A 12,452-nucleotide genomic window follows, 5' to 3' on the forward strand; every position below is an offset into this window, starting at 1 on the left:
CTTATAGCAGCAGCATTATTCACAGTAGCCAAAAAAGTGGCAATAACCTAAATATGAATGGATAAACAAACTGTGGTATATCCATTGGAGGAACTATTATTTGGCCATAAAAAGGAATGAAGTACTGACACATGCTCCAACAAGGATAAACCTTGAAAACATTATGCTAAGTAAAAGAAATCAGTCACAAAAGACCATATATTATATGAATCCCTTTATATAAAATGTCCCAAACAGGCAAATCCATAGAGACTGAAAACAGATTCATGGTTGCCAGGGGGTAGGGTAGGGGAAAATGGGGAGTGATTGCTGCTGGGTGTCAGGTTTATTTTAGGGGTGAGGATAAGGCTCTGAAATTAGACAGTGGTGATAGTTGCATAATGCTGTGTAAATACTAAAACCCACTGCACAGTCCACCTTAAAAGGCTGAGTGTTACGGCATGTAAGTTATATCTCAACAATAACTATATATATATCAAATATCTGAATTTTTCTGAGTCAAAATTCCTTACAAGTAGAACAAATGTCTCTTAGAATGGCTAAATTCTTAAGAATTTTTAAAATAAAATTTAAACTTGAAGCCAATAAAATTAGTTATTTCAAAAACAACGTACAGAAAGTCTCATGGATATTTTCACTACAGCAGAACCTGCTGGGAGTCTGCAAATCAATTATGAGTGATGTATAGAAAACAGTGATACTTAAAGCATTTAATTGCCTACTACAGAGACTACAAAAATGTAAGTAAACCATTCTCTTTCAAAATCAGCCTTGAAACAGTACTTACCAAGTACACTGCTCTTTGAAAGAAGGTGTAGTCTCCAGGATTTTGTGCACTGTGATGGTTTCCAACTCATCAGGGTCTAGCTGCTCCTTTTCAAAGGGCGTTCCATTGAACAGGACAACAGGCAGTGGACCAACTCCAGTCTGCTCATAGTAGCCTCTTGCTTCCTGAAACACATGGGACCACAAAGAGCATATTTTTGTCCTTCCTAAGACAAATGGAACAAAGCATATTTTTCACATATACATGTTCTAACAAGAAAAAGAAATCAACAGAAATATGGAAACCAAGAAATAACTAAAGAAAAATTCTTTTAAAAATATATAAAGAACTGACACAACATTATAAATCAACTATACTCCAACAGAAATTAATTTAAAAAATATATAAAGAACATCATAGTTAATATCCTACTAGGTAAATCTGAGTTTAAATTACTGGGTTTTAATAAAACCACACACACAAAAAATTTAAAAATAAAAAAAATAAAACCATATGATCATCTCAATAGATGTAGAAAAAGCTTTTGACAGAATTCAACACTGATTTATGATAAAAAACTCTCCAGAAAGTGGGCATAGAGGGAACCTACCTCAACATAATGAAGGTCATATATGACAAACCCCCAGCAAACATCATTCTCAATGGTGAAAAACTGAAACCATTTCCTCTAAGATCAGGAACAAGACAAGGATGTCCACTCTCACCACTATTATTCAACAGAGTTTTGGAAGTCCTAGCCATGGCAATCAGAGAAGAAAAAGAAATAAAAAGAATACAAATTGGAAAAGAAGTAAAACTGTCACTGTTTGCAGATGACATGATACTATACATAGAGAATCCTAAAGATGTCACCAGAAAACTACTAGAGCTAATCAATGAATTTGGTAGAGTTGCAGGATACAAAATTAATGCACAGAAATCTCTTGCATTCCTATACACTAATGATGAAAAATCTGAAAGAGAAATTAAGGAAACACTCCCATTTACCATGGCAACAAAGAGAATAAAATACCTAGGAATAAACCTACCTAGGGAGACAGAAGACCTGTACGCAGAAAACTATAAGACACTGATGAAAGAAATTAAAGATGATACCAACAGATGGAGAGATATACCATGTTCTTGGATTGGAAGAATCAATATTGTGAAAATGACTATACTACCCAAAGCAATCTACAGATTCAATGCAATCCCCATCAAATTACCAATGGCATTTTTTACAGAACTATAACAAAAAATCTTAAAATTTGTATGGAGACACAAAACACCCCGAATAGCCAAAGCGTTCTCAAGGGGAAAAAATGGAGCTGGAGGAATCAGACTCCCTGACTTCAGACTATACTACAAAGCTACAGTAATCAAGACAATATGGTACTGGCATAAAAACAGAAATATAGATCAATAGAACAGGATAGAAAGCCCAGAGATAAACCCACACACCTATGGTCAACTAATCTATGACAAAGGAGGCAAGAATATACAATGGAGAAAAGACAGTCTCTTCAATAAGTGGTGCTGGGAAAACTGGACAGCTACATGTAAAAGAATGAAATTAGAACACTCCCTAATACCATACACAAAAATAAACTCAAAATGGATTAGAGACCTAAATGTAAGACCGGACATTATAAAACTCTTAGAGGAAAACATAGGAAGAACACTCTTTGACATAAATCACAGCAAGATCTTTTTTGATCCACCTCCTGGAGTAATGGAAATAAAAACAAAAATAAACAAATGGGACCTAATGAAACTTAAAAGCTTTTGCACAGCAAAGGAAACTACAAACAAGATGAAAAGACAACCCTTAGAATGGGAGAAAATATTTGCAAACGAATCAAAGGACAAAGGATTAATCTCCAAAATATATAAACAGCTCATGCAGCTCAATATTAAAAGAACAAACAACCCAATCCAAAAGTGGGCAGAAGACCTAAATAGACATTTCTCCAAAGAAGACATACAGATGGCCAAGAAGCACATGAAAAGCTGCTCAACATCACTAATTATTAGAAAAATGTAAATCAAAACTACAATGAGGTATCACCTCACACCAGTTAGAATGGACATCATCAGAAAATCTACAAACAACAAATGCTGGAGAAGGTCTGGAGAAAAGGGAACCCTCTTGCACTGTTGGTGGGAATGTAAATTGATACAGCCACTATGGAGAACAGTACGGAGGTTCCTTAAAAAACTAAAAATAGAACTACCATACGACCCAGCAATCCCACTACTGGGCATATACCCAGAGAAAACCATAATTCAAAAAGACACATGCACCCCATTGTTCACTGCAGCACTATTTACAATAGCCAGGACATGGAAGCAACCTAAATGCCCATCGACAGACGAATGGATAAAGAAGATGGGGTACATATGTACAATGGAATATTACCCAGCCATAAAAAGGAACGAAATTGGGTCATTTGTAGAGATGTGGATTGATCTAGAGACTGTCATACAGAGTGAAGTAAGTCAGAAAGAGAAAAACAAATATCGTACATTAATGCATATTTGTGGAACCTAGAAAAATAGTACAGATGAACCGGTTTGCAGGGCAGAAATTGAGACACAGATGTAGAGGACTAACATATGGACACCAAGGGGGGAAAGTGGCGGGGGAGGGGTGGGGGGTGGTGTGATGATTTGGGAGATTGGGATTGACATGTATACACTAATATGTATAAAATGGATAACTAATAAGGACCTGCTGTATAAAAAATATATATAAAAATAAATTTAAAAAATTAAAAATTATGGCTTTTACTTCCTTATGGTTTCCTATAATTTTCTACAAGGGTGTAATTTTATTTTTATAGTTAGAGTAAAAATAATGTTATTCTAAATATGAGAGGAAAGTATTGTTTTATAACTATAAAAAAATCTATCCTGAATGTGTGCAATGATTTAATTAAAATAGTTTTCACTAGAATGTCATTTATATTAAAAATTTGGAAAAAAACCTAAATGCTCAATAATAGAGAATTAAATAAATTATAGCATATCCATACAAAGGAATCTTATAGAGAGCATTAAAAATAATGTTATAGGTAAATATTTAATAACATGGAAAGACATTTGCCTAATATCACGCTCTTAGAAAAAGAGTTAGATAATGGTATTTATACCAATCTCTTTTTTATTAGTAAGCAAAAACATTTGTATAGGAAAAATAAAGAATGGAAAGAAAGATTAAAACCAAATATCAATGTTATTTTCATTGGACAGTGGCATTGAAGATAAGTTTTAGCTTCTTTTTTTCCCCTACCTATTTAAGTTCTAAGTTTTCTATAACAAACAAGTATCACTATGTAAAAAGAAAAAAGACCCATTAAATTATTTGCCCCAAAGTCAATTCTCTCAGGCATTTTGCGTATAATCATACCCAGAAAGACACATAAAGACTTTGACATTCAACACCAGATGTTATGTGAAGTGATTCTTAAATTTAGTTAAGGTCAAAGTAGACTGACAACCAATACTTAAAATGTTCCAGGACACAACTATCTCTACGTTGATCTCTAGAAGGTGCTTTTATGTCTCAACTGAGTAATTGTCTAGGCATTTATACATACTAAAAACAGGTTTGTTTGCTTTTTTTTGAGAAAACATGGTCCCCAATTGCTGGAATCCCTTTTGTATACCACTGTGCAAGGTGCCCACCCTCCATTCAGGCAGGTCATGTTCCCTTAATTTCAAAACGGCATGCCAACCCTTTCTCCAGGATACTGTGTAGATAAAACACAGTATCTTCATTTAAACCACAATACAGATCATCTGTACTTCATTCACTTTGTAGAGAGCTCAATCTTGCCTATGACTGAAGATTGAGATGATTAACATTTGTAAATTACATCAGTTTAAGGAACATGTGAATCATAACTCCTACAGGTCAAGCTAGGTCACGAGAAATCAACATTTTTAGGGACTTCCCTGGCAGTCCAGTGGTTAAGATTCTGTGCTTCCATTGCAGGGGGTGCATGTTCAATCCCTGTGTGGGGAACTAAGATCCCACGTGCCTTGAGGCATGGCCAAAATAAATAAATAAACAAATCAAATTTTAAAAAAGAAATCAACATTTTTAGATGTACCTTAATCCTCTCACAAATGCTTTCTGTGTTTCTGAAATTCAAGATTCAGTTATATGTACTCAGCTTTGACTGATAATAAAAGAAAATTCTATATGTCTAGGAGAACTCCATATTTTACCAAATCACAATTGAAGATACCTGTTACATTGCTAAATAGCCTTACTAAAAGGATCCAATTAATAAATTATTTTTAGACATTTATTAGACAAGGCAGGTAACCTATTGCCTTCTTCTGTGTGTGTGTGTGTGTGTGTGTGTGTTACAAGGAAGCTCTGAGTCAAATTTCCAGATAGTCTTACCTGAATTTTAAATATAAATAAGGTCTTGTTCATAAATTCACTTAAATCCTTTCTGGAGGTAATAAGTGCCTATATTTGGCAAGCTTGAGGAGATATTAGAGGGTACCTAAAATTTTAGACCCTTGATTATTAAACTGTGCTTTGTGTAATCTTAAAGCTTCAAGATTCTCCAGGAACCACCATGAGAACCAATGGATGAGGTCTTGGCTTCCAATTTCTGGTTCTAACTAGGAGGATTCAATCAGAGCAGCCAATCAGATTTTATTTACATATTAGAATTTAACACATTATTTGATAAAAGCATTCCAAGGAGAAAAAATATTTTAAAAACATGTTACAGATGTAGAAACTAAAGCCTACAGAAATTGAGAGAATATAAAATTATAAACACATTAATGATGGTGGTGATGATAATACGTTTACGTACATAGAATATTCATCATACCTAAAATTTCAAAAGATATTGTTGGTTATCTATTAAAGATGTGTAACTGGGATTGGCATTGGTGAGCATAGGAAAAGTAAAAGATAAAATGAGGAACAAAGTAGAATTCCTAGCTGGGAATTGGTCCTTCCAGCTATCTTTCTTCCTCTGCAAGAATTCCATCCCCCTATCCTTATTAATGAGTGATGAGAATAGGGGAATGAAGATCAATGTATATTCGCTAATCTTGCTTTTTAAAAGATGTAAGGAGGTCTTTCCTGAAATGTTTGTGTGTGGTCAGTCCAACATTATTTAGACTGTTCAGTGCCTGCTTTCTGTTAGATGCTGAGTATATGCCAGATTTCATGAGTATGTTACTTAGCTTGTACTCAGCTCCATCATCAGTGCTTTAAAGAAGCCTCAGTAAAATGTGGTGTTTTGCACAGCCTTGATTAAAAAAATGCATTTACTTTTCTTTGCTACCATCGATAACTTAAAGTAACTCAAAATTTTCTCCAAGCTCTAAGAAAGATCTCACCTATCAGATTTCTACCCTTTAACAATATTTTGCCAGCCTTGGAGTTATTACAATTATTGATTGCTGTAAATACAGCAAAAAGTAAGAAAACTGCTTATTTCAGTTTACACCTTAGGTAACAAGTGTCAGATTGCTGAATAAGAGCATCTAAATATCTGCCTGCAGCCCTACAAAGAGGATTTTTTTAACTAGCTAATCCACGTAAGTTTCACCTATCATTACCGGTTTTTTCCTTCATTCATTTGTATCAATTTTTGGTGCCCACTCAATTGCATCATTTCATCTACTTCCTTTCACCTGCAATTTAATCAAAGGGAATGAGAAACCTTGCTTAAATCAGAATTAACATAGCTGTTTCTTTTCATCCCTTCTCTCATCCAGAATATAGTTTCCATTGATTTCAAAAGGATCACTCGATTCAGATCAGCTCTGCAGGGTAGACAGCAAGACAGTAAATGAGTGGCTCATTAAGAGTGTGAAGTTATTTCTTTTATAAAATGTCTCTGGTAAATTCCACTTAGCTGCTCTTTTCAGGCCAACTCCCTACAGTGAATATGTACATGAACCATGTGCACCTGCTGCCATGAGGAGACTATCTCACCCTCCCGCCCCAGAAAATGCCACTACATTGGTGGTTCTCGACTTTAGCACTATTGACATTTGGGGTCAGATAATTCTTTGTTGTAGGGAAGGAATGACGTCCTGTGCATTGTAGGATGTTCAGCAGCATCCTTGGCCTTTAACATGAGATATCAGTAGCACCCTTCAGTTGTGACAACCAGAAGTGTCTGCAGACATTGGCAAATGTCCCCTGGGGGAAAAATCATACACAACTGAGAATTACTACACTAAACCAATGGTTCTCAAAGTGTGGTCCTTGCAGCATCACCTAGAAACTTGTTAGAAATGCAAATTTGGGGGTCCCACCCAGACCTACTGAGTCAGAGACTTTGGGGATAGGGCCCAGCGATGTGTGTTTTAACAACCCCTCAATGCATTCTGATGCACAGTCAAGTTTGAGAACCTTGGCACTAAACCGTCGTTGACACTGTTTGGTTGAAGGACTACTGCATCAGAATAATCTGAGATCTTGTTAAATGTACATTTCTAAATCAATATGCTGCCTTAAACCACCAAAACTTTGAAACTTCTCTGAGGATGTGGATTAGTAAAGTATGTTTCATGTGTATGTGTTTTACAAGCACCAACAGTTATTCTTAACTACTTTCAAACTTGAGAACCATTACCCTACTCTCTAATTCCTGAAGCCCCAAAATAAACTTGTCCATGGTGTCTTGGGCCAAAGATTCTGTTTCTAATACTACTCAATCAAAAGAAAGAGCATCTCAGGCTTCCCTGGTGGCGCAGTGGTTGAGAATCTGCCTGCCAGTGCAGGGGACACGGGTTCGAGCCCTGGTCTGGGAAGATCCCACATGCCGCGGAGCAACTGGGCCCGTGAGCCACAACTACTGAGCCTGTGCGTCTGGAGCCTGTGCTCCGCAACAAGAGAGGCCGCGATAGTGAGAGGCCCGCGCACCGCGATTAAGAGTGGCCCCCGCTCGCCGCAACTAGAGAAAGTCCTCGCACAGAAACTAAGACCCAACACAGCCAAAAAAAAATAAATAAATTTATTTTTAAAAAAACCTGTCTTTAAAAAAAAAAAAAAAAGAAAGCGCATCTGATGTATTCTTAGACACAAATATGACTGATAATCTTCACAAAGATCCTCAAGAGGGACAGAACTGGCATATTCTCATTTTATAGGCCACATGGCAACCAGAAATTCTAACTAAATCCAAGCGCTTTTTCCTCTACCCCCATGCGGCATAAGGCCTAAAATTACTATCTTTGTGTTGCCCTGACATCTCAGGAAAACTGAGAGGGCCTCAGTTCCTACAAGTTCTCCTTCCCATTCTGCTCAGACAGATACGGTCCCCTAGCCAAACATTCCTTTTTATCATGGGGCCCAGGCACATTGCCTGCTTCTTTATGCCTGAGGAGTGGTCTTCAATTCCCTGCCAGTCCATGAAATTATTCAAACAATCCAATCACACCCTCCTGCAAAAACCAGGGGGCATCTTATGCTCTTAATACTACAAAGTCAGCTTCCCCCAGTCCCTGCTTGTTCATTCTATTCCCAAGTGCAACCCCATGTGGCCTTGGGAAGCGTGCAGTGTCCTCCTCCCCCAGGACTGATGAATTGCTATCAATCTCATCTGTCCAGTGTCAGGTGTCATGCTTTTGGCTATCCCCTTAATCCTAGGATAGGAATCCCTCTCTCAGCAATGGGGTGAAGAAAAGTGATCAAAACACCCAATAAGGTTGATGACTAAATAATACATGATGGGGGAAAACACTGATATAGACCATAAAAGTAACATTAATTAGGCACTCATTATATACCATGCACTATGCTTTATATACATTATTCCTGAGGCTCACAATAGATATTGTTCTCATTATAGGGTAGAAGAAACTCAGGCTCCTAAAAAGTTAATTAACACTACAAAGTTATTTGTAAGGTGTAATGGTTAATTTCGGTATCAACTTGATGGAGCCAAGGGATGCCCAGATATCTAATTAAACATTATTTCTGCATGTGTCTGTGAGGGTGTTTCTGAAAGAAATTAGCATTTGAATTGGTAGACTGAGTAAAGTAGATGGCCCTCCCTGATGTGGACGGACCTCACCCAATGCACTGACAGCCTGAATAGAACAAAAAGGTGAAGGAAGGTTGGATTTGTCCCCCTCTAATCTGAGTCATCAATCTTCTCCTACCCTCAGCACTCCTGGTTCTCAGACCTTTTAACTACCACAAGCTTTCTTGAGTCTCCAGTTGCAGACAACAGATCATGGGAATTCTCAACCTCTATAATCCCGTATGCCAATACCTTATAATAAATCATATATTGGTTCTATTTCTCTGGAGAACTCTAATACATAAGGGGCATGTCCAGGTGTATCAGATGATCATTTATGCTACAAATGGCAAAACAAAACTCAAAACATAATGAGAATGTATTGGCTCCTTTATCTACAAAGTCCAAAGAAGGGCTAGCCTTAGGCACTCCCTGATTTGAGGCTTAAGGAGCATACTCATTTCTTGTCTTTCCTCCATCTAAGGGTTGACCTCATCTCAGGCTGCTCTTGTTATGGGCAGCAAAGTAGCTGCAGTCTCCATCCAATCTAGAGGAAGAGTGTTTGCCCCTTCTGGGGGCTAGTCCTCTTTAGCAGCCCACTTTCTCTTGGTACATGTTGACAATCTAAAAATAGGCTTAAGGACTAAGCAATCATAGCCTGTTGCCAACCAATCTTGGTGTTTCTTGGGCAATAGAATTAACTGCCTAAAAATATAGAGGTTTCAAGTTATATGCTACTGGTTAGCCCCATGAGCTAGTAACCATAGCCAGAGATCTGCTAACACAAGGTCCAGAAACAGAAAATATAGTTTATTCACAATACATCTCCAGTGCTCTTACCCATTCCCCTAACACTCAGTTTCCTACTCCCCTCTTGTCCTCTGCTTTAGAGGTGTATGACATGCTAGGATGAGACAGGGAAGCTCTATGAATCTGCCCGGTCCACAGGCTGCATCCTCACAATGGTGGTGATGGTCTCATTTGTCCAGATGGAGCCACTTAGGCTTTTCTGGGGCTCCAAACTTACCTTCTGCTGCAATGCTACCTCTTTACCTCCATTAGTACTAACCTTGGATGGGGTTGACCATTGAGCTTTTTCACACTTGCCAGCCCCAGGGGATCAGTCTTTCAGTCCTCCTGAATTACAGGTCTCAAGCAGAAAGAGCTTTCCTTTAAAAAACCATGTTTCCTTCCTCTTTGCTGTCAGAAAGGCTAGTTTCAGCCTTAGCTTATCTCTATCCTATAGACCTCACTGAAGGTTTCAAAATGTAGCAGACATGCTCCAACCATCCTGAATTTTTCCTACCTTTGTCCTCCATTGCTGCAACCACAGTAGACACAGAGTCCCAAGGTTCAAAAGGCACAGATATAACTATGCCTAAATTTAAATTTAAATTTAACTATTTAACTATCCTAAGAAGGATGAGCATCATTCATGCCAAAAAAGAGATGGAGCCTCCTAGTTGCCCATCCCTTTGCTTCAGTTTACCTAATTCTACTCTTCTAAGAACTGATACATTCCTTTTTGCTTAACCTAGAGGTGAGGGTCTGCAAGTCTAGGTTAAGCAAAAAGGGATATATCAGTTCATGTAAGCTTAGTCCTTGGGCAGAAGGCTGGTGGTATCATCAGGTTCTAGCTCTATCTGCTTCCTCTAACTTACTCACCTCTTTAGACAAGATAGTCACAGCAGTTCCAAGCTTCATGGCCACAAGAAAATCAAAGGAAAAATGAAAATAGCTGATTCTTTCCCAGTAACCACCAAAAACATTTCTTCCAGCTAGTAATTGATGATTCTGATTGGTTTACATGCCCTTTGCTGAACTAATCACTATGGTCAGTGCAGTGTGATCTGCCATTTGGCTTAAGGCAAACAGAAAACACCTCTAGATCTAAGCTGGAGTAAATCTCACTCAAACCACATGGCTGAGAATGGGGTCATTCCCCTCACCCCCAAATTAGTGTATCTTTTGCAAGAAGGTAGAAGAATGGATACATAGCAGCAAATAAACAGGTACTAGCTGAACCAAATAAACCAGGCTATACCTGACCCCAATCATGCCTGTATTACTCACTATGCAACACACAGAACACCTGCACTGGAATCATCTGGGATGCCCATTAAAGTTTACACTGCTAAGCTACTGAATCAAAATCTCAGGCACAAGGCTCAGGAATCTACAGGTTAGCAAACTCCTGGGCTATTCTTATGACCACTACAGTTTGATATTCTTACACTCAACAACTTGCTACTTATTCTAGAGAACATTTTAAAATGAAAAGCAATGTAAGAATAATGCTAATTATAATCAGTTATAATTTTATAACTGTATAACCTTGTACAATAGGGAGGAAAATTATTCTAATGATTGGCAAAATTCCTCTTCCAAGTAAGAAGTTTTTATTTAGCAAAATATCTTGTTTGGCTACTTTGTGGCTAAAGAATATTACTCAGGGCATAAATGAATGCCTTAGAAGTTAACCAAAAAGAGAACTAAAAACACCGTAGGCATTTGGGGATTTAGAAGCAAAAAGAATCTAGAAAAATGTGTGATGGCATTTGAGAGAGAAACAAAAAGGGCACAGCAACACGAAAGGAGGCCAGACCCCTAGTAGAAGAGACAACTAATAAAAATTTTTTAGACCCAGAAATAGTTGAGAGATTTTTAAGGAAAAGGTTAGCTGAGATTAAATTTTAAGTTGTTTGCCAAATAACAGACCTTTTGTAAAATCAGCTACAGCTGACAATACTTTCTGTAGCAAAGGGATAGGGACCCTGTCCTGTAGTAAACTGCAAAGTAGAAATGGAGTCAGAGGCAAGAAGCAAAATGTGAGGCAGAGAATGAGAACTTTAAAAGCAGGAGATAACAACAGCCAGAAATAATTACATGCATTAACCTCATCTCCAAAATGCTGAACATTTTTACTACATAATATAGTGGGGGAGATAATGCTAATTTTACCTTAATATTATAACAGAAAGTGACCTTATACCTGGAGTTATGAGAGACTCTAAGAAATGCACTACAGATAGGAGGGAGCAAGTATTTTTGAGCCCTGCCAAGGCTTTTATAAATATTAAATGTAATTCTCATAGAAATCCAGTGGATTTGTATTTTCCATGTCAGTGATGAGAAAGTGTTCTTAGAGTAACCCGCACAAGGACACATAGTCAGTGGCAGAGCCTGGCAGAGCCAGGAGTTCAACTGAGGGACAATCCTCCCCAAAGTCTTTGCTTTCCTCTCAGGGTTGGTGGTGCAAAATAGTAGTTTTCATCCATGTAGTCACACCAGAATCCCCTGGAGAGTATGAAACAATTCCCTAGTCTTGAATCCCACCTCAGATAAATTAAGTCAGAGTCTATGGGGTTGCAGTTGAAAGCACCACTTTTGAAAACTTCTGGGGTAGGACAACAGATGTTTTAATTTTTTGTTAGTTTTATATTATAATAGTAAATTGAATATAGATATATCCAGCCTTTATAGTTTGATATGCATTATTTTTGCCATGTGGCCACTCGTTCACAATTCAAACAGCTTTTAGGAAGTGTGTGTATGCGTGTGTGTATGTTTGTCTTAATGTGACCCTCAAGAGATATCCCATACCAACATACTGGGTAGGATTTCAAAGCATTTCCTTCATTTCTCTTTTGCTCTGAATAAAACACAGAACA

At 37.6% G+C, this 12,452-nt stretch overlaps 1 long non-coding RNA gene across 1 annotated transcript in view; it reads right to left on the bottom strand.

The window, feature by feature from the left end:
* Positions 1-913: 913 nt before the first annotated feature.
* Positions 914-12,452, bottom strand: part of LOC133102596 (uncharacterized) — a 74,224-nt gene continuing 62,685 nt past the window's right edge. Inside the window, exon 3 of the long non-coding RNA XR_009703010.1 lies at positions 914-951. This is a non-coding gene — a long non-coding RNA (uncharacterized LOC133102596). The remainder of the gene's footprint in view (positions 952-12,452) is intronic.

This window comes from Eubalaena glacialis, chromosome 12 (assembly GCF_028564815.1).
Source record: "Eubalaena glacialis isolate mEubGla1 chromosome 12, mEubGla1.1.hap2.+ XY, whole genome shotgun sequence".
Classification (NCBI taxonomy): Eukaryota; Metazoa; Chordata; class Mammalia; order Artiodactyla; family Balaenidae; genus Eubalaena; species Eubalaena glacialis.